The sequence below is a fragment of the Lactuca saligna genome, chromosome 4, assembly GCF_052625555.1.
Source record: "Lactuca saligna cultivar CGN05327 chromosome 4, ASM5262555v1, whole genome shotgun sequence".
Classification (NCBI taxonomy): domain Eukaryota; kingdom Viridiplantae; phylum Streptophyta; class Magnoliopsida; order Asterales; family Asteraceae; genus Lactuca; species Lactuca saligna.
Genome location: NC_136420.1, coordinates 184,709,748 through 184,736,572, shown reverse-complemented (window position 1 = coordinate 184,736,572; position 26,825 = coordinate 184,709,748). Strand labels below are relative to the sequence as shown.

General features: G+C 40.1%; 1 pseudogene; it reads right to left on the bottom strand.

Moving 5' to 3' along the window:
- Positions 1-9,222: 9,222 nt before the first annotated feature.
- LOC145040379 (oleosin pseudogene) lies at positions 9,223-10,050 on the bottom strand (annotated as a pseudogene).
- Positions 10,051-26,825: the final 16,775 nt, after the last annotated feature.

Genomic DNA, 26,825 nt, shown 5'->3' with positions numbered 1-26,825 from the left:
AAGAGATTCAAGAATCAGCCAATGAAGGAACCTTAGATGACACTAGCACTCAACCAGAGGAAACAGTCCCTGTTGAACCGGTTGATAAATCATTACCGTTTCGAAGATCCACTAGGGTGAGTGTGCCACCTGAGTTGTATGGTTTTCATATTACTTCAGATGGTGACACATTCATAAGTGACAGAACACTGGTAAACTTAGATGAACCAGTCACTTATAAGGAAGCAATGGCAGGCCCAGAGGCTTCCAAGTGGAAAGAAGCAATGGACAGCGAGATTAAGTCCATGTATGACAACCAAGTTTGGAATTTGGTTGATAGTGCACCAGGTCGGAAGATAGTTGGGTGCAAATGGATCTTCAAGAAGAAGACAGACATGGATGGGAATGTGCATACGTTCAAGGCTCGACTGGTTGCAAAAGGTTTCACTCAAACCCCAGGGGTTGACTATGATGAGACTTTTTCGCCGGTGGCTAAGATTAAGTCTATTAGGATATTGCTCGCCATAGCTGCCTTTCATGACTATGAAATCTGGCAGATGGATGTCAAGACTGCCTTCCTTAACGGGAAGTTGGTTGAGGATGTTTACATGAGTCAGCCAGAGGGTTTTGTTGATGCAAAGTTTCCCAATAGGGTATGCAAACTTGAGAAATCCATTTATGGATTGAAACAAGCATCTCGCAGCTGGAATCTTAGCTTCCATGAGAAAGTCAAAGAGTTTGGTTTCTCTAGAAGTGAAGATGAGTTTTGTGTGTATATCAAGGCTAGTGGGAGTATAGTAACTTTTCTGGTGTTATATGTCGATGACATATTACTCATTGGTAACAACGTTCCAACCTTGAATGAAGTTAAGTCTTGGCTTGGAAAGTGTTTTGCCATGAAAGACCTAGGAGAAGCCGCCTATATTCTGGGGATTAGAATATTGAGAGATAGAAAGAAGAGACTAATTGGACTTAGTCAGAGCACATACTTGGATAAGGTACTAAAGAGGTTTAGTATGGAAAATTCCAAGAAGGGAGAGCTACCTATCCAGAGCAATACCAAATTGAGTAAGACTCAATGCCCGAGTACAGATGAGGAAATAGATGACATGAGTCGTGTACCTTATGCTTCCGCTGTCGGATCGATCATGTACGCTATGACATGTACTCGTCCTGATGTGGCATTTGCTTTGAGCATGGTCAGTCGCTATCAGGGAAACCCAGGTAGAGCTCATTGGATAGCCGTGAAGAATATACTCAAGTATTTGCGAAGAACGAAGGACTGGGTCCTTGTACTTGGCGGCAATGATACTTTGAGAGTAGATGGTTACAGTGATGCCGGCTTTCAGACGGATAGAGATAACTTCCGTTCTCAGTCAGGCTGGGTATTCTTATTAAATGGAGGAGCAGTTACTTGGAAGAGTTCCAAGCAAGATACGGTGGTTGATTCTACTTGTGAATCAGAGTACATAGCAGCAAGTGAAGCATCGAAAGAAGCAGCTTGGTTGAGGAACTTCATCGGGGATCTCGGAGTTGTTCCAACCATCCAGGAGCCTATGGAACTGTTCTGCGATAATGAAGGAGTGGTTGCCTTGACAAAGGAACCGAGAGATCATGGTAAAACCAGACATATCGATAGAAAGTACCATTTCATCAAACATAGAGTAGAAGAAGGCCATCTTATAGTGAAGAGGGTATCATCTGAAGATAACCCAGCAGATCCCCTCACAAAGGGTCTGAGTAGGGCTAAGCATATTCAGCATGCTCGGAGCATAGGACTGAAAGATGATATTAGTTTTAGTAGTTAGATTAGTTTTGTTCTGAAACTTGTAACAAAGTAAATGTAATTGACTTTTGGTGATTAAATAATAAAGTATTATTTATAAGTTTGGGTTCTACCTTTTGTCAATTGTTTATTATTGTGTTTCATTTTTTGCATGTTTACTTCCCGAATAATAAGATTATTCAAACTCCACAGTCGCTCGTACTTTTGGAAGTAAGTAGTGAATCAAGACTGTCATGAACTGGATTGTAGATTGTCTAAGGATAGACATGGCAATAGATTTTGCTGCAACGTTCATGAGTACTCAGAAATTGAGATTTGAGTATTGGATAAACCCTTGCTCAGAGTATTACTTCATGGAATTCATCACGAGTAATACTGAGACGATAATATCTTATAATCTTGAAACAGAGATATATGAGTTGTAATTTGCAAGTCGGTTATGCATTGGTAATACGAAAACGCATCAGTAACTTGGTGTTATAAAACGTATTATCATGTATGATTTGATGAGTAAAAGATACAAGCATATGAGTCAATGTTTATTCGTTCCTTTTTCCTTAATGGGAAAAAGCGATATCTGTGGGCCCCTCGATGATTTGGTGTTGACTTATGTGCTGGGCCCAGCCAGGACTAAATTGATGTGTTCAGTTAGAAGTCCTACATCATCACTAATCAGGAATTAGGAAACATAGATTCTGGACAAAGAGGTTGATTGCATTCCATGTCTTTTGTCTAGGGATATCTAGCAGAACGAAGGATTATATGATCACTTATCTTAGGACACGTAACTGACTGGGTCAGAGTTCGGCAGCAGCTTTTTGGAAGCTACAATTTGCTGGTCAAATTTAGAAGGCATACTAGCAATTATAGTTATAGACTTATCCAAGTGGGAGACTGTTGGATTAGGTGTCTAAGCCCATAACTATAATTGGTATGTACTTGAATTGATAGCAGCACAGTCCTTTTGGGTTGCCCTCAAACCTAGCAACCGGACAAGGAAATTATGAAAGGAGAGATATTAATTTATTATAAGATTAATAAATTAATATAAATGAATTAATATGTTAAAAGATTAATATATTAATAAGAAATCATTTGGTTTAATTATTTGTTAGCCAGAAATTAATTAGAATTAATTTCGGGGTTAAAAGAATTAATTATAAGGTGCAGGGACTAGTTTGCAATTATCTAATAGTTGAGTGGAAGGCTCTAGAACCCCCTTGGATAAGGGTGGACGAAATATTTAGGGGAAACCCTAATAATTTCGTCCATAGGGGCTTAGATAAGGCCCTTGGATTTGCTTAGGCCCTAAGCAAAGGATAACTAGGGTTTTCCTAAACCCTAGATCCCTCAGCTATATAAGGAGCCTCCTGGTTCATGTTTTGGTCACTCTTTTCTTTGGAAGAAACCCTAAGGGCCGAAATTTTGCATACTCCCTCTTCCCTCTCTCCTCTAATTTCCTTCTTGCTAGTTTGGGTGTGATTCCATTAGAGGCATTACACTTGTGGTGCTAAGCTTCCAAGAAGATCAAGATCAAGATCAAGGGAATCATCAATTGTTTACTATAACAATTGAAAGGTATGTAATTACTAAACCCTAGTTTGTAGATTTCGATTATAGCCTCTCTCCTCTAGGGTTCTTGTTTTGCAATTCAAAGTTTTATGTTCAATAGATAAAACATAGATCCAAAGTAGGTTGCATGTGAACTTAGGAATTGTTTTCTAGTTTATTTGTTCTACCTAAAACCCATCACCGAGTTGCCCTTCAAGCTTTACACTTTTAGTCCTTCAACTCTACTCTTTCTATTCCGGGATGTTACAATTCTCCCCCACTTAAATTAGGCTTCGTCCTCGAAGCCTACGACAACTCATCTCCAAAAATACTCCCACAACACGCCACCTGGCCTTAACCGGACCAGGTCCTTCAAGGTATACCCATCGAAACTCGAACTCACATTCTCCTACCTTGCGGTGTCCTGACCACCGTCTCAAACCGGGCACCGACTTTACCCTCTGATAATCACACACAACAACTGGGCACCACTCATGATGCAACACTGCTCCAAATCACAACTATTACTCGACCCATAAGAGTTATAAATAACTATGCACCACCCAATTCCCGATCCGAGTCCAACTCTATCCATTCCATGCTGACAGAAAGACACACTTTTCAGAGCAACTCCCATGAATTCTCTTCTTGCAATCGAATGCACATGCTGAACTAGCTCTAGCACCCTCGGGTTAGGAAACCCATCACTCTGACAATCCTCAAAACATCCCTCAGGATGAACCACTGATACCCAAATCCTTTACCGAAATCAAACTGGGAACCCAAAACTCCACATCTGCATCCCTTACGAGCCTCTTGACTCTACACCCGCGAAATCCCTTCCACGTCCTCAGCAGACACCCCATCATGATGTCATTCCATACCACCACCGCAATCATGCTGCTCAGTGACCACCGTCGAACCACTCCGATAATAACTCTACATTTCCGCTTTCACCTCCGTGAATTTGCACTCCCCTTCGGAATTACATTCTTCCCTCTTTCCTTACCAAGGAAAACCACTTGACCGCCTCGTCACCATGACAAGAGCCACGGTGCTCACCCAACGCTACACCACCTCTTTATAGCATAACCGCTATCCATGCAACACATATGCCTTGAATCTACTCGCAAGGACTCTCGAGTCCGTGCACCATCTCCACTAGTCAAGGTCAAAACCCGGGGCTAGACCTTCTGATGCCAACACATCGCAGCATACTCAATTCATTACCTCGCACCGATCTAACGACACCCACAGAGTCTTCAGCATGACTGGACCGCCTTACCAGGCCTTCAGTCACTGGACCACTCTCATGACCTTCAGCAGACCTGGACCTCCCTCCAGGATCTTCAGTCTAGCTGAACCGTTCACCGAGCCTTCGGCCTGACTGGTACGCCCATTGGCCTTCAGTCTATCTGGACCGCTCAACTAGCAATCAACATTCCGAGTTACCTCTCCGGGAAAATCTCACATGCATACTGTTCTAGCCCCTTAGGGGTTCCGAACTCTATCTCCATCATACATACTCGAACCCGGCCTGATCCCAGGCCCTGCACAATCAAGCTCTTGGCCTGCTAATTACTCAAACCAACCAATGCCCTTGACTGACCGAGACACTACTGAATTCCATGCAGGTAAACAACCTTTCATACTCATCGATCCTCCGGAGAACTCTCCAATTCTCCCCCACTTAAGACACTGACTACCAACCCCGGGTGGCTAACACCGACCTCCCAAGATAACCTTGCACAAAACCCACCGTTACACTCGAACTGATTCCCACTAGCACTAGCAACCTTCGCCAAAAATACATTTCCACACCGATCATCCCGCTCGAAAGGAACCCAATCTTCAAGTATCCAAATCCTCAGACTGCAGATGCTACTCGACATACAAACCAAAGCCGCATCCGCCAATAACCTTCACAAAAGATTACCAGCGAAAACCTGAAATACTAACCCATACCCATGCCAAACCCTCAAGGAACAACAGATACCAAAACAAAAACCCAAAACACAAATCCATAACCATGCCAAATCTTCAAGGAACAACGGATACCAAAACGAAAACCCGAAACACAAATCCATAACCATGCCAAATCTTCGGGGAACAACGGATACCAAAACGAAAACCATCCAACGAGACTAGCGAATAAACAATACTCCACAATAATCATAATAACAAGACAACAAGAAAGAAACATACCCACAGTTGCATCCGGCACTGCTCGACCCTCCTCCGCTGCAAGCTAAAAATCACGACCCTAAGCCCTTGGGGGCTCCGCTCCACCCCGTCCTCCACCTGTGATCCTCAACGTGGCCGGTGCTGGAGCTTGCACCGGTCCTGCAGCAAGCTGTGGACAGTTGACCCTCAAGTGTCTAACCTGATGACAATGATAACATATCCTCAAATCCCGAACCGGCACTGACTGCCGAAAATCCCTCGCATAGTGTCCCTCCTTTCCGCACTTGCGGCATGTACCACCGGACCAACAAACTCAGGCGTGACCCCTCCCACACTTTCCACAAACGTGGCTGCCCTAATCTCCCATCCTGGAATCAACGGTCTTAGACCGTTTCGTCGCCGGCTGCGACTGAACCGGAGCTTGCCTCAGCTCACGCAACTGCAACTCAATCTCTATCTCACGCCGCCTGGCGGCCTCCTTCAATTCCAACAAGGTCTCGCACCTCTGCGCGGACACAAACTGCCTGATGTCCCTCTTTAGCATATTCAGGTATCGGGACATCTGAGCCTGCTCCGAAGCGAACTCAGGGCAAAACATCGCCCTCTCAGTAAACATCCTGGTGATTTCCGTCACCGACTCCGTATCCTGCTTCAGCTCAAGGAACTCCTGAGCCAACCTCTCCCTCTCGACCTGCGGAACATAGCGAGTGCTGAACATCTCTCTGAACTGATCCCATGAAATTGCAGCCCTCTGTGCATCCGAGTATGACCCCGTGGTCAATCTCCACCAATCCTTTGCCACGAGCCTTAACAGGTTCAGAGCACACCTCACCCTCTGATCAGCAGGGCATGAACACGTGAAGAAACACCCGTCCACATCTGATAACCATCTCATAGCAACGATCGGATCCCGAACTCCATCAAAGGTGGGAGGCTCCGTATTATCGAAGTCCCGATACTGAAACCCCCTACTAGCTCCTCCCCATGCCGATGTAGCCGCCGCGGCAGCCGTCTCCGTGAGAGCCGCATAGCGCTCATCAAAATGCTCCACCATGGCGGTCTTGATCGACCCAAACAGTTCCGGCAGCTCGGCCCGGAACAATGCAGCAACCTCATCATGCAGGATCTCACGAATCCTCGCATCCAACTCGTGCGTACTCATCTGACTGATAACCTTGGGTGGTACTGACTCGTCCGCAATTCCTTCTCCTGCACTCGATCCTGACCCAGATCCACTCCCAGCATGCCTCGAAATCTCCATACTGAAAATATACCATAAAACCTCAGACTCTTCCCACTATCCCGGGAACCAACTCTCAACCCAACCCTATAGGTCATGGTTTCCCTGATACGTGTATGGGTCCTGTGCTTTCAGTAGTACGGGCCCATACTACCTTCCACACCTACCCATATTTGTACGAAGTACTACCACAACACCCTAGCGAAAAATATTCATAGCAAGCGCTCGATACTCACTCCTAGAGGAACACTGGAAATCCCAACCGAGGAAAACCCTAGGCTAGCAGGCATCATAAAACAGACAACATTATCATGAAATCCTGAAGATCCCTAGCCTAACACTAGCATGCTGTTCTATTAAAGCTCAATAAAACAAATGTCATAAATGGTAATTTGGGGTTACTTACTGGCTCTGGCTGATCGTACCTCCGCGTCCTCCTTTTACTTAATTCGAAAACCATTTTAATTTCTCTTTTTAAAACCCTCCTCGATTTGAGACTGGAGTCACACGAGTGTTCCTCCAATTCACTCAAACCAAAGCTCTGATACCAACTTGTAACGACCAAAATTTTCAACATAATTTAAACTTTTGAAAACAATTCATTTTAATAACATTATTACAAAGAGGTTTTCAATACATTGTTTATCAGAGTATTCCCAAGTCCATTTCATAAAACATAAACGCGAGGAACGGTACGATCACGCCTTTGCCTTGCCACAGTCTCCTGAAGAACCTAAAAAACATTAAACCACAACTGTAAGCCCGAAAGCTTAGTGAGATACCCCCAAAATACCAACCACGTATACGCCCTTCCAGGCCACGACCTTCCGGTCCAAAACATATTGCCTTCCGGTCCAAAACATATTGCCTTCCGGCCCATAACATATTGCCTTTCGGCCCATAACATATTGCCTTCCGACCCATAACATAAAAAGCATACATAACATAACAGAACATAGAACAGCCATGCATATCGGGTCAAACTCCAGTCTTAAAATCCTTGTGCACATAACATTCAATCATATAACAGTTCGCAGTCAACAAATAAATCAAGCAGATCACATAACATATCATTACCCTAACCAGGATACCGACCTAGCCTATCCTTCAAACTCAAGATGCCACAAATCTAAGCTTCCCACACAACCCAACAATGAAGAATCTAGAAGAACACAGCCCAAGAACGAGATATTACCTCAAAAGAATGCCCCAACTGCAATAAAACTCGAATCCAAGCAAAGCCCTATGATCCAAGCCTCTTCTCCTTCAAGATTTCTTCAACAAACACCTCCCCAAGCTCCAAATGCACTCCAATCTTTCACACACACGATTTCTAGGGTTTCTGGACTTCAAGGGGGATCAAAGAGGCTGGGGAGGGGACATAATGTTCTTTAAATAAGGCTCATTCCCCGGATTTAGGGTTTTCTCCACTCAGCACCTACTCGCCGAGTCCATCTTTGGACTCGCCGAGTAGGCCACTTGACTCGCGACCAAAGTCGCGACCCTACTCGCCGAGTTGCCCTTCAAACTTTACACTTTTAGTCCTTCAACTCTACTCTTGCTATTCCGGGATGTTACACATATGGGAGACGAACAAAAGTGATGCCACCACAGAAAGAATCGATGAGCAGTAAGCACTTGAATGAAGGAACACGACAAAAAAAAATGTCCAGGAAAGAGTACAACGCATAAGAGATGGTAAGAAGCCAGAGCTTATACCATGTTATTTGGGAAAAAGCCTCATTAATTGGAGGTTATGAATACAATATATTTATATGTATATTCTTAATTGGAGGCTATGTATACAATATATTTATATTTATATATAAGAACTAGGATTTTACCCGCCGCACGCTGTGGCGGCAGTAATGTATTCGAAAAGTAGTAGAAAGTAAGTTGCTATCCTTTGAACATGAACTTAAGAAGACTTAAGTTTGGCAAACCATAATACCAGAGGGTCAAAGCAATGCAAAGAAGATAAACCAAAACCTTATTATATACAAAACATATATGAATATTAGTAAGTGAACATAAAAGAAAAATGAATTATATTTTAAATTAACGAAGTAAAGTTCTAAATTTACATCAAAACGTCGATCACCTCTAATTTATACCGACACATACGAAATGTTAGAAAATCGGAAGAATGGTAACTATACATTAGAACGAGTGAAATTGATATTTTTTAAGTTTAAGTAAGAAGTGAATATAAAATGTTAAAAAGTAAAGCTTAAAAATGTGATTTTATAAAATATAAGGATGATAACAAACTTAGTAAGAAGACTTAAACGACAATAAGTTAAAAAATGTAGGTGGTGGCAATTAAAGAAAAAAGAAGGAGCAATTATAATAATCAAAGACTGAAAATAAAAGGGATGAAATGAAATATAAAAGAAATGCCACCCACATTCGTTTCTAGAAGATATATAATATCATAAAAGAGACATCTACCCTATACAGTTTATATACAATACAATATAAACTAACACGGCACCGTAACAGCCCCATTAACATAATCATCAACTATACACAAACAAAAAATTTAACCGGTAACTACAAAAGTACAATTACAAAACGCTATGAATAATCAGTTACACAGCCATGTCAACATATATCAACGACAACTACGAGTACAATTTGCCTCGTAAAAGGGGATGACTACGGAGAAACTGGAAATGAAAAAACAAAACAAACTAAATTAAATTATGTAAAACTTTAGTTTAACAAAGGGGAAATTAAAGAGACGATGCATGGCCACAGATGACGATCCTATAGCAGTTCAAATAAGATAATCAAACAACAAATGGTTACTAAAACTTTTTACGTTATTAATTTAACAAGCTAAAATTCTCTACTTTCGTATATATTCTGCTTAATTTGGTTCAAAAGAATTCCATATATATATATATATATATATATATATATATATATATATATATAAACAACTCCTTTACAACTATATAAACAACCAAGACACGGCGGCAGCTGCTAGACCCAGCCCGCAAAGCGACAATATCCCGACGACTATGAAGAAGAGGAGGATACTGATCGGAATCCATAGCAGGCTGGTGATGATGATAATGGGTGCAAAACATATGAAGGTGATGGTGGTGGTGGTGATGGTAATGCCGGAGAGAATGAGTAAGATTCCGCTGGAGACGAGTAACACCATAATGCCCATGAGTTGTGTTGATGCCGGTGAGTGGTGTCGCTGGAGTCTACGGAAGGATGCTCCTCCATCTCCGGTGATGGTAACTTTCTTTTGTTTCTTAAGTTGGCCTCGGCCGGTGGCGTTATACGGATCGGCCATTTGTTGTTAGACGGGTCGTTTGATGGATAAGTTGTTTTTGAAGATGATGATGGGAAAATTATTTGGGGACACGTTAACTGGGAATTAGACATGCAAAGGTGACACGTGTGGTGATAATTTCCAGGAAATTTGTTTTGTTTGACGTTGGAAAACATGGTATTATCGTTTACTTTTTGGATATGTAACAACTTAACGTAAAAATGAATTTCCAATAAAGTTTTCAAACAATTTGAAAAATCTTAATTGTGTTTTATTTTTCCAAAATAATTTAAGGAATTTTAATAATTCATCTAAAAAAGCCTATTAAATTATACTTTGTTCCATCATTATTTGGCTAAACCTAATCAAAGTTATGAAATGACTTATGACAGTTGGGTTAAATATCTGAAAAATGATTTTTAAGACTAACAAATTTCGAAATCATTAAAAAAACTTAAATTATATTTTATATGTTCAAAGAAATCCAACGAATTTAATAGTTTGTCTAAAAAAAACGCAACAAACTTACGTTTTTATTGATTTCTTATTAGAAACAATCAGATTGATTTTGTATAAAATTAGTTGGTAAATGAGCGTAATATTATATTTAATTAGATGAAGGTCACGCATGTCATTGAATGGTCAAGAGTTTAAAACAAAATGTTTTTTTTAATATATATACCCTATCTTTAACCCAAAAATGCAACCTTTATAAAGAACATTAGTTATTCACATCTATTCCCACACAAACTCATTCCGTCAAAATCCAAAATTGTAACAAAAGCAATGTTAAAGCAAACAGATTTAGCTACCAACCAAGAAAAAATGGATCTTCACAACTTCATAACCAACACCACCGTCTCTATTAACCATTCATTTTCACTAAAATTTAAAAATAAAATCATAATTCAAATAAAAATTATTAATAAAAATAATAGAGAAAGGTTTATACCTCTATCTAATAGAGAAAGGTTTGTAAGAATAAAAAATTATTCAAAAAACAAAAATAATAATTATAAATTATTATGAAAAAAAAAAAAACAAAAAAAAAACACACACACAAAATAAACCAACATCTTTCCTCTGTTCAGACGATATTAGAGAAAGGTTTACCTCTATCTATTTAACTTTTACCCATAAAGAAACCTTTTCTCCACAAGATAAGTACGATTAAAAAAAAAAAAAAAAAAAAAAAGACACACTCCACCAACAATGGCTACTATTAAACTAAGTGGGTTGAAATACGTACAACAATGCATGATCCTGCTTAAATGTTCTGGCCTTTCGTTAACTTTTTCTAGTTAGATTTCACCCACCGGCTCTGCCACCCATCTATTTCCCACAATTTAGAAAAATAAATAAATAAATAAACAAATTATAATCCTATTCCATACTTAAAAACAGGCCCGGAATCCGAATTGGAATCATGCGTTGCCAGTGGACTTGAAGTGATTTTCATCGATTGATGAGTAAATCAGCCCCTCAATTACCATACCATTATCGAATCTTATCCAAAGAAATGCTCAATTGGATAACAACTTCTGCTATATCTATCTCTGATTCCCTTTGCTTTGAAACATGCAAACGACTATAAAGAATTGGAAATTTCACATAATAAAACCAAAAAAAAAAAACTAAACAACTTACAAATTCAGTGGAAGCTACAAATAATCCATCACCATTTTATCAACTCCATGATCAACATCACATTGACTAGTGAACGACGAAATCACAAAGGTAACATGACACAAAAAGTGATATTTGTCGTGATTAAACCTGTAGAAAAGAGTTTAAAAGGTCTACTTGATTTGGTTAGTGGTATTACTGCTACCAGCTTGTTGCTTCTATCGTATACAAACAAAAGATTTTCAAGCCCTTTTATTTGAATATCATGTGTTCAGTGTTAAGAAAGTTGTGAAATTGTGAAATTTTACGATTAACTTTATGTTGTAAGAGTCAACGTATATGCATTCAACAAAGTGATGTGTGATCTCATCAAAATCACTCACACGCCTACAAGTGATAACATTGTCATATGATTATAATAAAAAGAAATTACAGAGGTTTTCAATGGAAAGCATAAGGACTACAAGGAATAAAGCAGTATATAAATACTAGCTAGATAAAACCCTAATGGGCTAAAGAATAAAGGGGTCATAAACAAGTGGGCTAATAATATATAGGCTAACATTTCCCCTCAAACTCACAATGTCGCAACAATAAGCATTGAGAGTTTGTCACATAAGAACCAAAACCGAGAAGCTGATAGAGCCTTCGTAAAAATATCCGCAAGCTGCAAGGTTGATGAAACAAACGGAAGCGATATGGTCCCGAGCTGCAGGTGATGACATGTAACGATCCAATTTTCACGTCTGAAAATTTCGTTTTAAAACATTACTTTAGAAAACATTAATAATTAAAACATTGTTTGATCACACCCCAACACAACGTAAACCATGTTTAAAAAGCCAAACCATACAACCCATCAAAATATCAGAGTACAAATCCCAGTGAATCTTGTAAATGCGGAAACCAGAGTGTGTGCATGATGTGCCGCTACCGCGCCAGCTCCTTCCCCTTCGAAGAAGAGGTACCTGAAACCAAAACTGTAGAACGTAAGCACAAAGCTTACTGAGTTCCCCCATCATACCACATACCATACCAACACATAACATATATACTGCTAGGCTATTCTGGGGTGCCTGACTACCCGGTACGGCCATTCTGGGGTGCCGACCTACCCATACGGCCATTCTGGGGTGTCGTCCTACCCGTGTCAAGCCATTCTGGGGTGCTGACTACCCCTGTTAAGCCATTCTGGGGTGCTGACTACCCATCGGTCCTAACAACCGATCCTCGGGGACTGGTCCCCTCCTACTACCTCTATCGCATAACATAACAGGCCAACATACAAACATATCATCACATACTGTCAGACATTTCTGGGGTGTCTGACTACCCTTCGGTCCTAACAACTGAACTCTACTACTATCACATATAACGTATCATGCTAGCATATAACATATCAGGTAGTAGCAACCTAGATGATATCACAAAGACAATCATCTATCATACGTCTCCTACTGGTGGGCCGGCATTGTGGCCGTAGACCCACCACTACTGGAAGGTAACTCACCTCAAAGTAGCTGCTGAACTGATCGGGAACTGACTGACTGCTGCTGCTGCTTCGGAAATCCTCCGACTGCAATTCCCACAACATACTCAGTCAAACACTGCTAACTGTCCTTTGGGTAAAATGACCATTTTACCCCTGGTCTAGCCCTAAGTCAAAGTCAGAGTCAACTTTCAGTTGACCCGACTCGCCGAGATGGCTCTCCAACTCGTCGAGTCCCTATCCAGACGATTGTCCTGAGTCCCTGATTCTACTCGTCGAGTTAGGCTATGACTCGACGAGTTCTTCTTCTAAACTGACATTGAAGTTCTTCGTCCTACTCGCCGAGTTGTATGAACAACTCGTCGAGTTCATCTTCATCCGATGAACACTCATGCTTAGACTCGTCGAGTTGTATGAACAACTCACCGAGTCTGTTCTTGATCTATGAAGATTGCCTTGGATTCGCCAAGCCAGGCCATGACTCGCCGAGTCCTACCATGGGTGAGTTCAGCTTCCAACTCACCGAGTCACACCCTGTGACTCACTGCTCAAACTCGATACAGCAAAAAGGGACAAATTCGGTGACTCGCGAGCAGACTCGCCGAGTCACATGAACGACTCGCCGAGTCGTCGCCATGTATCCATTAATTACACCAATTTGTTCGATTCCAGTCCATGCCATTCATAGATTTGGGCTTCTAAGATGCGAATCACACGTAAAGTTTCCAACTTTATGTGTAGATATTCACCAATATGGATTTTAGGGTTCAAAATGCTTCAAAAGGGTAGATCTAGGGTGAACAAGCCACATGGGTCCATAAAGCTAACAGATCTGAGCTCTTGGAGCTCAATCTTGCCTAGATCTAGAGGCCAATCAAATTATTACGAAACATTATGCACATACTAGCTTGGGGAATGGCTCAAGAATGTCTCAAATGAAACCTTAAGCATAGAAACAGGGGGAAAATGGGATATACCTCAATGAAACTGCTGAAAAACACAATGATGCTTGGATGGCTTTCCTTCCTCTTGATCTACTTCCTCTTCTTGCCTCAAAGCCTTCAAGAACACACACAATAGCCTCAAACTCTCAAGGAACAAGCTTAGAACGAGGGTTGGGAGCTCTGGGGGGTGAATGGGGGCTGGCAAGTCCAAGGCTAAAAATGGAAAATACTCAAATAAGATTTACATACCAAGAACCAGGTGCTACATGACAGGTAAAATGACAATCAATTTCAATGTGCTTTGTTCGCTCATGAAAAACAGAATTTTTTGCAATTTGTATCGCGTTTTTGTTATCACAATACAAGGGGGTAGGTTAAGAAATATGAACTCCCATATCTACAAGCAGCCACCGTAACTAGATAATCTCACATGTAGTTACAGCCATAGCACGATATTCAGCCTCCGTGGAAGATCTAGACACAACATCATGTTTCTTGCTCTTCCATGAAATGAGAGACTCTCCAAGAAATACACAAAATCTAGTGGTGGACTAATCACTTATGATCATGGCAATTGCCATCCCAATTAGCATCACTATAGGCACGTAGCTCAAGAGATGACGTCGAGGGAAACAAGAGAGTCTGAAACTGAGTGCCACGAAGATATCTCTGAATGCAGAGAACAGCTCCCCAATAAATAGAGGTAGGGGCAGTAACAAACTGACTGACAACATGAACAACAGGAGCATTATCTGGACGAGTAACTGTGAGATAGAACAAACTTCCCACAATAGTGCAACAAAGGTTCGGATCGGAAAAAGGAACACCATCAGTAGAAGAGTATCGTGCATTGGTTTCAAGAGGAGTATTAACAATCCGATTGTCAAAGAGGCCCACCCATGTAAACAAGTCAGATATATATATATATATATATATATATATATATATATATATATATATATATATATATATATATATATATATATATATATATAGTCTGGGAAAGAAGATACCCTTTGTTAGACTGAGCTACCTCAATACCCAAGAAATAACGCAACAAGCCCAAATCCTTCATAGCAAATCGATGAGCTAGATCATGTTTCAAAGACTCAATACCAACATGGTCATCACCTGCAATAATTACGTCATCCTCATATAAGGACAGAAGAATCTGTCCTACACTCGAGCATCTAACAAACAAAGCAGAATCGTGATTACTCTTGAAAAATCCAAGAAAGGTAATCATTGTAGAGAATTTCTCAAACCAAGCACGAAGGGCTTGCTTGAGACCAAACAAATCTTTGCGAAGCTGACAAACCTCACCCGGCCGGTGCTGAGTTCTTGGGGGAGGAGTCATATAAACCTCTTCATGGAGGTCACCATTCAAAAAAGCATTCTTGACATCCATTTGAAAGATCTTCCACTGTCAAATGGATGCAGCTGCAATCATAGTATGGACTGTCGTCATCTTGCAACTGGGGCAAATGTCGCCTCGTAGTCAAAACCATATTGTTGGGAATACCATTTTGCTATAAGTCTGGCCTTGTACCGCTCAACAGACCTATCAGCTTTTGTTTTTATCTTGTACACCCAACGACAACCTATCGTATGTTTCCCAGGAGTAAGGGAAACCAAATCTCATGTATGAGTCTGGTGAAGAGCAGTGAGTTCCTCAGCCATAGCATTTTGCCAAAGAGGATCTAAAATAGCTTCTCTATATGATTCAGGTTCAGACATGTAACGCCCCGAGATTCAGGTACACTTATTCCACCCTTATTCTTTGTCAATTGGTCATGATTGGTCCTTGAGTGGAGGGAACCTTGCAAGTAAGTACGCTGCGTGTACTCATGCGCTTATTTTGGACGTGGAGTCGCTAGGTACGCTGGGCGTACCCGACCCAGATGCAAAACCCGAATAAGACTTGTGCACTATTTAAAGGATGCTAAGGCTCATTTCTCAGCCTCCATATCAGTGAGTAAAACCCTAAGAGAGAGCTTTCCTTCATCCTTGGTGAGTGTGTGTGTTCTTGGAGCTAATAGTGCCTTGGTGGGTTATTGAAGAAGGAAGAAAGGAGCTTGTGGAGACTAAAAGCTTGAAGTGCAAATTTGGATCTAAGATCTACAGAGAAAGGAGCTACATTTAGAGGTATAAAGTTCAAAACTTTCCTCTTCTTTTTTGGTTGTTGTTGCATGTGCCATTTCTAGGGTTAAAAACCCCAAAGGTGGAGACTTTATGAGTGTAAGGTGTTCCATGGTCCGAGATCTGTCCCTTTTCAGTAGAATTTGTGGTCTAGATCCATAAAGTTCCCATCTTGGTCGTTGATATGAGGTCATGCTTGAGTTCTATGCTTTCTAGGGATAGAGAATGAAATGTTTTGGGTGCTAGTGACTTATTCAGCCATGCAAGGGCTTAAAGTCATCGACTTTATGGTTTAAGAGGCTTAGAAATGGTCAGATCTAAAAATTAGCCGTGGGTCTTAACTGTTTTAGACCCCAAGAGCTGAAGGATTGAAGCTGGGTATTACGTCGGGCGTAATTCTAGTACGCACAGCGTAGGGGGTGGCGCACCCCGATCCTCTGAAGGTATCGGTTACGCCCAACGTACATGTTTGGTATGCGCAGCGTAACCCGAAGGGTTGACTTTTGTTGACTTTTAGGGTTTAGTCAACTTTAGGGTATTTGAGTCATGTGAAGGGTAAAATGGTCTTTTACCCTCATGAGATTATTAAGAGAAGGGATGGTCTAGCCTTGAGAAAATGTGTTGATATCGAGTACTTATTTCATACGATTAGGCGGAGGCTAGGTCTTATCCCATGGATTCCGAGATTTCCGAGATTTATGAGTTACCGAGCTACACGAGGTGAGTCTTCTCACTATACGTTACCTAGAGTGGTATTTATGTGGACCGGAGGGTCTTATGTGTTATGTATGAGATTATGTGAATTTATGTGCTATGTGATATTTGTATGCTATATGATTGTGTAGACCGGACCGGAAGGTCCAACAATACAGACCGGACCAGAGGGTTCAACGATTTAGACTGGGCCAGAGGGCCCAACGAACTACGGGACTGGAGGGTTCCACCGAGACACATCGACCGGAGGGTCGTACAGTAGCCTCGAGTGGCGTATATGTTGTATGTGGTATTTTGGGGATCTCACTAAGCTTTATGCTTACAGTTGTTGTGTTTTGTGGCTCAGGTACTACCGAGAACCGTGGGAAGGCGCCGGCGTGACCCGTACACATTAGAGAAAGGATTTGATTTCTTGAGATCTTGGGAAATGTTATATTTTGATAACTATTGTCGAACACTTTTGAGAATGTTTTTACTTAAATTTGGTTGTTGAAAAATGAAAATTTTGTTTTGAAAATCTCGTCGTTACAAGACAGATGATGTATACTCGCTATAAATGAAGCAAATGGTCCTAAATATGTAGAGTAAGTAAAATCTGGAAGCTTGGTGGACCTGACAGGACGAGTAGATCTCATAAGGGGTGGTGGTGGAGGTGAATCCTCAATTTCAACAATCGGAAGAGCAGGCTCAGGAACAAGGGGATTCGAGGAACTCTCTGAAGAAGTGGGTGTGTCATGAGCTGAAGAATTAGGTGGCGTAGATGGGTCTCGAGCCTCTATCTCTTCATTAAAAGGATCAATATGCAGACGGTCGGACTTCGTTATATTGTGGGATGTAGCAGGAATCGAGTAGAAAGGAATATGTTCCAAAAACGTGACATGTCGGGAAACATATAACTTATGACTCACAGGATCATAGCAATGGTATCCTATCTTTCCAATAACATACCCCAAAAATACACAAATAGCAGATTTCAGCCCTAACTTGTTCCTCTCAACATGAGGACGAAGAACTAAACAAGTACATCCAAAAACTCGTAAGGAAGAGTAGTCTGGTAGATGGCCATATAACTTCTCAAAAGGAGACATTCATGAATTCAATGAAGTAGGGATACGATTAATCACATACACAGTATTTAGGACTGCTTCTCCCTAAAAGGCACTACGGACCTGCACAGACAGGAGCAATGAGTGTGCAGTTCAACAATATGACAATGTTTTGGTTCTGCCACACCGTTTTGCTGAGATGTATCAGTGCACGAGGACTGGTGTATAATACCATCAGAAGCGAGTAACTGAGTAAAATCATTAGAGGTATATTCACCCCCTAAGTCACACCTGAAGCACTTAATTACATTCGAATGTTGATTTTTAACAAGAGCTCTAAAATTATTGTAAATATCAAAGAAATCGGATCTGCATTTCATAAGATAAACCCATGTATATCGAGTATAATCATCTATAAAAGATACATAATAGGTTGACCCACCCTTTATGGATACTGGTGCAGGACCCCATACATCAGAATGAATAATGCCAAAAGGAGCAGTAGAACAAGACATACTTTTATTGAAAGGTAAATCAGAGAATTTTGCCAGTTTACAACCACTACAATCAGAAATATCACAAGTGTCTAAAAGACCCAAAACACCACTAAATGCTAAAAAAACTCAAACGTGATACAGACACATGTCCCAAACGAGAATGCCAAAGATAAAACTTAGACGACAAATGACTCAAACGGAAAGAAGATAAATCAATGTTGGAGGCAGCAACAACAAATACTTTGAGAACCTCCAAGACATACAATTCCCCTAACCTATAGCTGATCCTAATCACCTTCTATGTGTTTTGATCCTGTATGAAACAAACATAATCAGAAAAGAAGACCTAGTTACCAGACTTACATAACTGACTGTCTGAGGCAAGATTTGAAAGTGAGTTTGGGAATGTAATAAACATTAGGGAGAGTGATCTGAGAAATAGAGAAAGACCTAACACTCTCAACGAGCATAGATGTATCACTTGCAGACTTAACATAAATATATGCCACTTGAGAAAAAGAAGTAAATGATGAAAAATGAGGAGTCATGTGATGGGTTGCACCAGAATCTAAAATCCACAAAGATGAGGGAATACCTGATGTACCGGATGAAGTAAGACCAGAGTGAGACATAGATGCAGACATAGCAGTGGGATTAGAGGCCAAATACTCTCTGAAACTCTCAAACACATTGGGTTCCAATGCAAATGGTGGCATGTTTCCAACAAAATCTATATTAACTGGTGGTATAGCAACAACAACAGCAAACTATAGAGGACGATGGGTGTATGGAGGAGTACTAGAGGAACGTGGCTGAAACTTCTGTTGACCAGACCTATTTCATTGTCCCGACTGAGGTTGACTAGATTTACCCTTGTTGACTAAGAATGGACACTGAGCTTTCCATTGATTTTTCTGTTTGCAGAATGCACACTCATCATAAGCAACCCTTGAATTTTGTCGAGGCTGATTAGATGAAACATCAAGCACAACAGGAGCGGGAGTAGAAATAGAGGTTGCTTTAAACCCTTTATCTGCATGAGACTTGATACAAGTCTCTTCTACAATTAACTCATGAATAACAGAATCAACTGAGGGAAGAGGAGATCGATGAAGAATTGTTCCACGTAGACCTTCAAAATCAGAATGCAGGGCCATCAAGAACTGGACCAAGCGTTGTTCTTCCCTCCTCGCAATATAAGGCTCAAAATTTTTTAACTCCTTAGATTCAGTAAGAGCCAATTGATCCCACAGATCAAACATAGCAGCATAATAATCTTGAATACGCTGGTCATTTTGTTGAAGGGCACAAATATCATATTATAACTGGTATTGTTTAGCAAAGTTGGAATGAGTATACAGTTTCTCCAAGTGATTCCAAACTTCCTGTATTGTGTCATATTTAGCCAACTGCAGACCAATGGACTAAGTAACAAAGTTATTAATCTAAGTAATGACCTTAGAGTTATCAGTCTCCCAAGCATCAAGCAAAAAATCAAAATTCTCAGTTTGAAGCACTGAGGGTTTGGCTTTAGTCCCAGTGACATAGCCCCAAATATTCTTCCCACGAAGGAAGTTCTTCATAACATAACTCCAATACGTATAATTCTTTCCATCTAAGAGAATCATCCTTTCCAGTCATGTTGACAATGAATAAATAACCACAATAGCATTATAGCAATCTGAGAATGAAAGCAGTAACAAACCAGCGGAAGCAATCAATCGGACAACGAATCAACAACGACAACGAATCAAAAGCAACAACGAATCAACACATCAACGACTAATACTAGCTACATCAACAACGAATCGCTTGCTACAAGGACTTCTAACTATGTATCAAACCTCTTCTCTGATACATGATAACATTGTCATATGATTATAATAAAGAGAAATTACAAAGGTTCTCAATGGAAAGCATAAGGACTACAAGGAATAAAGCGGCATATAAATACTAGCTAGATAAAACCATAATGGGTTAAAGACTAAAGATACCATAAACAAGTGGGCTAATAATATATAGGCTAATAACAAGTACAACAAAATATCATAATTCAAAAACACAAGAACTACAGGTCTTCGAAAACCAACATGATTGGATTACCTGATTCACAACAATAACCTATGAGATTATGTTCCATTAAATGAAGCTATAAAGAATTGCATAGAGACATCAATTACAACAATGTAATATCTTAATTTCCTTATTTCTCATTTTATGTGATTAATAATCTGAAACAGATTTCAACTTCCACTAATTAACAATTTTAATAATAAAAGAATCAAAGGCAACCAATCTTTCAAATAGATTTTGTCTATTTTCTGAATTCAAATTCATAATAAAAGAAATGTAAAAATCAAACAATGAAAAACTCATGAAATTTGATGACATAATAGATAATCAAAACAACCATGTTTGAATATAAATACCATGCAATACGGATCTCTGTTCTTTTTTCTTTCATGATGTTGAATTTCTACAAGTCGATGGTGATGCACAGTTGTTATTCTTAACTCCGCATTGTTGTGATTTTCTACATTTGTAACATTCAGAATACAGAGATCTACCCTTTAACCCTTGAAATGAAATTATATTTGCAAAGGAGGTCGTTACATATGTTGGATGTACATATGTGTACGCTTAGCATACTAGGGTGACATGGACGCAAACATGCACCACATACGCGGGGCGTACGAGGGCGTATGCGGGGAGTATGTGGCTTAAGAAAAAACCCTAATCTTTGGTCCATGAACCCTATTTAAGAGCTCTTATGCTATTGGACAAAACCCTAAACAGCGTACATTGCCTCTTTTCATCCCAAAACACTAGTTTGCAAGAAAGTGTGATTCTTGAGCTTAAAAGTGATTTTGGTGGCCATTTTAGTGGGCTTGAAAGAAGAATAAGGTGGTGCGTGGTAAAAAAAAGTCCATTTTGAGCTTCTAGATCTTGCATCTACTTCATCTTAGGGAACTTTTGAAGGTAAAAAGTCCAGACCTTGCTAATTATTTTACTAGTTTGAGTTAGGGTTTGGTATTGAGTCCATTTTTTATCCATGGATCCTCTTTTGTGAGTTTAAGCAACTCCGGAGGTTAGACATGTTAGATCTAAGCTCCTTGGACATGTTAAAAGTATAAAAATGCTAACTTGATGGTTTTTATGGCACCATGCATGAGTTTAAGTTCTTAAAGGGAGTCTTAATGGGTAAAATGAGGTTTTGGGTTCCCATGTGGCATGCAAGGGCATAAAGTTGCCAACTTTATGCACTAGGACCTCTTAAATGACTTAGATCTGGAATTTGACATTGAGACTTCACGTATTAAGAACTTAATGGCTTTATGTGCAAAAAATTCTTGGACGTTGGGCGTAGTATCTTGTACATTGTGCGTATCACCAAAGGACCTAGTACGCTAAGTGTACTGAAGATGTATGATGGGCGTATGCTCCTAGTGGATTTTGGGCTTCCGATGGGCTTTTGAGCCATTTGGACCCTATTTAACCTTGGGCATGGATCTATTAAAGTATTGGACCTTTAAACTTTGTCATTAGACCATAGGTGGCATGGTTGGGCCTTTTGGTCCTTGTGGCCCATTATTGTTTTGGAGTTTGGGTGTTAGGCCCATTAATGAAGGAAAGACTTTTAGGCCTTATTGGAGGAGCTTAGACATAGGGTTTTGGCCTAGGTCTTGAGTTGTGACTTAATCCTAATTAGGTTAATTTGTGTATACTCAGTGTTAGATTTCCAAACCGGTAACCGAGCAGTATTTTTATCAGCAGACTGAGGTGAGTCTTCTCATTATATCAATGGTTCGAAGGCACCAATACTGGCCCATTATCTGATATGTGGATTGATAGTTGTTATGCATTGAGTGTATGAGGACCCGTGGGTAGCCCGTGGCACTTGTATGAAGACCATGGGGGTAGCCCATGGAACTTGGATATCAAATCATAGGGGTAGCCCATGGCATTCCAGGTAAAGACCATGGGGGTAGCCCATGGCACTTGGATATCAGACCATGGGGGTACCCATGGCATTCCAGGTAAAGACCATAGGGGTAGCCCATGGAAACTTTATGTATGTTGCATGGTATTCTTTATTTGTATATTGTGTGATATTTTGGGAACTTTGACAACCATCAATTTTTGGTCAAGTCAAAGTCAAATAAAATCAACAGGTCAAACCTGTCAACTCATCTAACCCCTCGTATATTGTGGTTTACGATAAGTTACTATTGTACAACTAGCTACTTTAATAAGAAGTTATCACTTGGATTGTTCGTTTGTTCGGAAATTCTAAACCCTAATCGGGGTAAGTGATGAAATTATTCGATAAAACATTATTCCATACCCCTCGGGGACGTATAACAATCATAACGAGGCTTAACGAGGTGTACGAACCTTGCGTTACGAAGCTAAACATCCAAAAAGGTCACAAGCGAAGTCTCTCTCAATATCTCTCCCAAATCTCTCTCATAACCTTGCTCAACCTTTTATAATAATTTTGGGGAATCTCGACCTGCAACTTAGCCAAAAACTACACAAAACGGGGAGTTTACGCGAAAAACATCCATATAGGGCCGAACCTTCTTAGGGCCGAAACCCTAAGAAGCGAAACCCCTAAGAAGCGTAGGATCAAAGCCGACAGCTGAAGGAACCGAACATCATTGGTCCGAAAACTTCCTGCCGAAACTAAGACTGAGAACCGAACCCGAAACCCGGAGGACCGAACCTCACCTTCGCCTCTTCGCCTTCGCTCCATTTCGTTCCTTCTCGTGTTCGCCTGCGAGATTTCCCGGACCGAACCATCCTCTCGGTTCTCATCCAAAACCGAACCCACCTTCGTTTCTTGACTTCCTAGGGACAGAACCCTCAGCCCTAAATCCGAAATTTCGCAGTTTCGCTTCCTTTTCCCCGGTTTTCGACCACTTTCGTGTTTTAAGCCCGTTTTTCATGATTTTGACGTGGGATTTTCACCCAAACTCATATTTTGACTTATAAGACCCTAAATATTCATAATTTAAACACATTTTAAGGGAAATATTTTCCTAAGAATAAAATTTAGTGGGTAAGATATTGAGGTGGAGTGTTGACTTTACCTTTAAGTCAAGACACAAGCAACCCTCCACACCTACTCCAGGGGCATACTCAGTCACTATTCCCACATAATTAGTAAACTAGTTGTCCTTTCACCATCCATAATCAGATCAAAGGGTTGAAAATCTTACTTCTCCTCCCCACATTCTTCACACTTTCACTAAGAATCAAACCCATTCCTCTCTCTCACTTTCTCTCTCTAAAAACTCGAATTTGAAGGCTATTCTTGAGCATTTTCCTCCAAGTTTGGTAAGTAACTACAATCTACATTTGATTATCTTTCATCCTTTCACTCAAATCATGGATTCCTTACACAAATATCATCATATTTGTTACTAGATCTTCAAATCCTCAAGTATCTCCCAAGTGTTCTTGACTTGGAAACTCCTTTTCTTCATCATACATCTACTGAAATCACTCAAGGTGAGTTCATACACCCACATTTTCATATTTTCTTCAAGTTTTAGGGGGGGGGGATACAAGCTAAAACACCAACAACATAACTAAACTCAAACATCAGCTTTCAACAGAAAAGTTAATGTTCATTCACGAACTGTTTTGAACATCTTAAACTTTTTAGTTTTAAAAACTGTATTAGGTGAAAATAGTTCAGGTTTATACATTTAAAATTACTACTTGCACAGGTCCATACGATTTTTCTACAATTTATGGTGATTTTTACAAAACTGCCTATCACTGTAGCTACAAATTCGGACCAGTATGTGAATTATGATCATTTTCACACCAGTTAGGGGCATCTAAAAATCATAATAAAATTTGTGAACAAACTACACATATTTTCTAAACTCTCAGAGTTTATGGATGTAGTTTTTGATTTTGTGTGATTTTTCTGTGATTTTTTTAAATCAGTGCAAAAATGATAATAACGAATTTACAGATTACAACTTTTATAACACTTTGTAACATGTCGAGCAAAGTGTAAATATCTGATGGCTTCATATTTTACATGTGTTTTCTGTTGGGATATAATTAAATTATAGAAAATTTTTCACTAAATTGCAAGAGCTCTTTAATATTATAATTAATGCATGATGAGGCATAATAAACATAGTTATGTTTTTCTACATATCCTACTTACACAGAAAACGATACTATACATTATAAACATTTTGATAAACTATAATAGGTATAGTTTATGTTTCATATACATTACGAAAGAGTACATTTCTACAAAAAGGAGTTTTCAATTTCACACTACGTAAATCTGTTAATAAATAAATTTGGAGACATTCGCTTCAAGTTACTTCCAAAGTAGCGCAACAGAAGTCATGTAATTATAACCAGAATCTCTTTTAGGGAGAGCGTGATAGTTGTGTATAGATCTATATTGCGTCTGGAAAACCCATACTTTAGTTGCATGCAACAGCTAGACCGATAGGTCTAGGGTGACAAATGTCATTAACATTCCAACGCTTGAAGAACATCGCATACAAGGCCGACTAAGTCATAGCATGGTTATAATAACTCACATGGGGTATTAACAAAACATAAGATTTATGGAATTTCCATTTAAACAAACAAGTTTATGTCGATTTAAACTTGCATGATTTACAATCTATATGGAAAACACTAGTACATTATTAGTCTTGGTATTTAAGACTACAATACATATTAAAAAGGGAAAATATTGGATTTTTCTAGAACAAACATTACTTATACAAGAAAGGATTTCAACTTCATTCAAAACCTTATGAACTCACCAACTTAATTGTTGACACTTTTTCAAAACTTCTTGTATTCTCAGGAAACCAGTAAAACAGGTAATCGGCTGCTTTTGAGGATGAAACGCTAAGGCGTCAAACATTGTATTTTGTTAACATAATGTAACTGATTTAGAAACATGTAAACCTACACTCTGATGTAAGTTTTTCAATTATATTTGTGTTGGTTGTTTGTAGTTTGAGCACTATTATACTCATTGTTGTGATACTATACATGAAGTCCTCCACCCCCGGACGTTTCTGCCATCCTTGGTTTGGGGGTGTGACATATTGCTATTAGAGCATTGTTTATACTGAACTTAGTATATCAAACCACATAAGATGTAAAAACTATAAATGCATTGGGACTAAAAGTCTCTTATTAAAGATTTTCAAATAATTATACTTTTAGAAATGAAATAGTTTCTTGATAAAAACTATAAGTACATGCATGCATGTTAGTATAGTGGCAGATCTAGGAGAAATTACAAAATGTAAAAATGGGTGAATTGTACACTAACATTATGCCTTAGGATATGTAATCAAGTCTAGGAGGAATATAGCCTGATCAACTATATTCATCCAAGAAGTGACTAGCATATGTCGGGGGATAGTTGTAGTGGGCAATAAGTCCATTAACCTACCAACCCTCATACAAGAACGACCATTAAAAACAAACAAATATTTAAAATACTACAAGAGTATTTTATGTTGCTAAGAGTACACATTTTTTTACTACGTGCCTGTTACACCCCTATTCTCGTACAGACAACATGGCAGGATTCCATCTACCTGGAGACCCATACTTCCCTAATGAGGGAAACGCTGGGTGACTCGAAGCAGAACCCGAGGAGATGATCGAGGAGGATCCAGAAGAACATCCTGAAGAAGACCCTGAAGAGGACTCAGAGGAAGAAGAAGAAGAGGAAGAAGAAGTAGAAGAAGAAGAAGAAATGGAGGAAGACGAAGAGGATGGTCCCGAAGTATATGACCCTCTCCCTGCACATGCTCCTGCACGGGACTATCCAAGATAGACTCCCCAATGAGGAACGAGCTTGGGATTGTGGAGCCAGGAACAAGGCCAACCACACCCGTACGGAAACAACCTAGGTTTCTATAAGCTCGATACGGGAGGCTCGGCTGACAGGGTCCTCCCTGTCATTATCCACCACATCGCTCGACATGATCACCGGATCCGGGCATCTACCAACCAGATTATGGAGGTTGGTGCGACAGTGGAAGTCACAGTAGCCCGCTTTCGGCACCTGGACTAGGATCATGATAAAACTAGGAATCACACTGAGGTCATGCAGCGGGAAGATGCCATCGCTCGGAGTGAAGCTCAAGAGTACCGGGAGCGTCATGCCGAGATGGAGAGACGACTAACGGAAATGGAGCGCTAGGAAGCCGATGATAGGGAGGAAATCAGGGCAATGCAGGCACTCATAGCCGCCTTGCAGGGGCCACCAGATGCCACCCGCCACGAGTAGTGCTTACACTACTCACATTTTGTTATAAACTAGGTATAC